Here is a 212-nt window from a genome sequence, read left to right as displayed (position 1 = left end):
GCTCGCTGTGGCGGTGCGAGGCTCGCCGGCACCTTGCAAGGCGTGACTCGGCGTGGCAAGGCTCGCTGCGGCGCGGCGAGGCCTTTTCTGTGGTGCTGCAACGCGCTTTGGCAGCATTTCAAGGCTCGTTACGGTGTCGCGAGGCCTTTCGTGGCGCTGCGAGGCTTTTTTGCCGCGCTGCGAGTATTTTTTGCCGCGCTGGAAAGCGTTTT

Source organism: Aptenodytes forsteri, unplaced genomic scaffold, assembly GCF_000699145.1.
Source record: "Aptenodytes forsteri isolate BGI_AS27 unplaced genomic scaffold, ASM69914v1 Scaffold1137, whole genome shotgun sequence".
Taxonomy (NCBI): Eukaryota; Metazoa; Chordata; class Aves; order Sphenisciformes; family Spheniscidae; genus Aptenodytes; species Aptenodytes forsteri.
The sequence above is the reverse complement of the archived record's forward strand: the minus strand, read 5'-3'. Positions refer to the sequence as shown.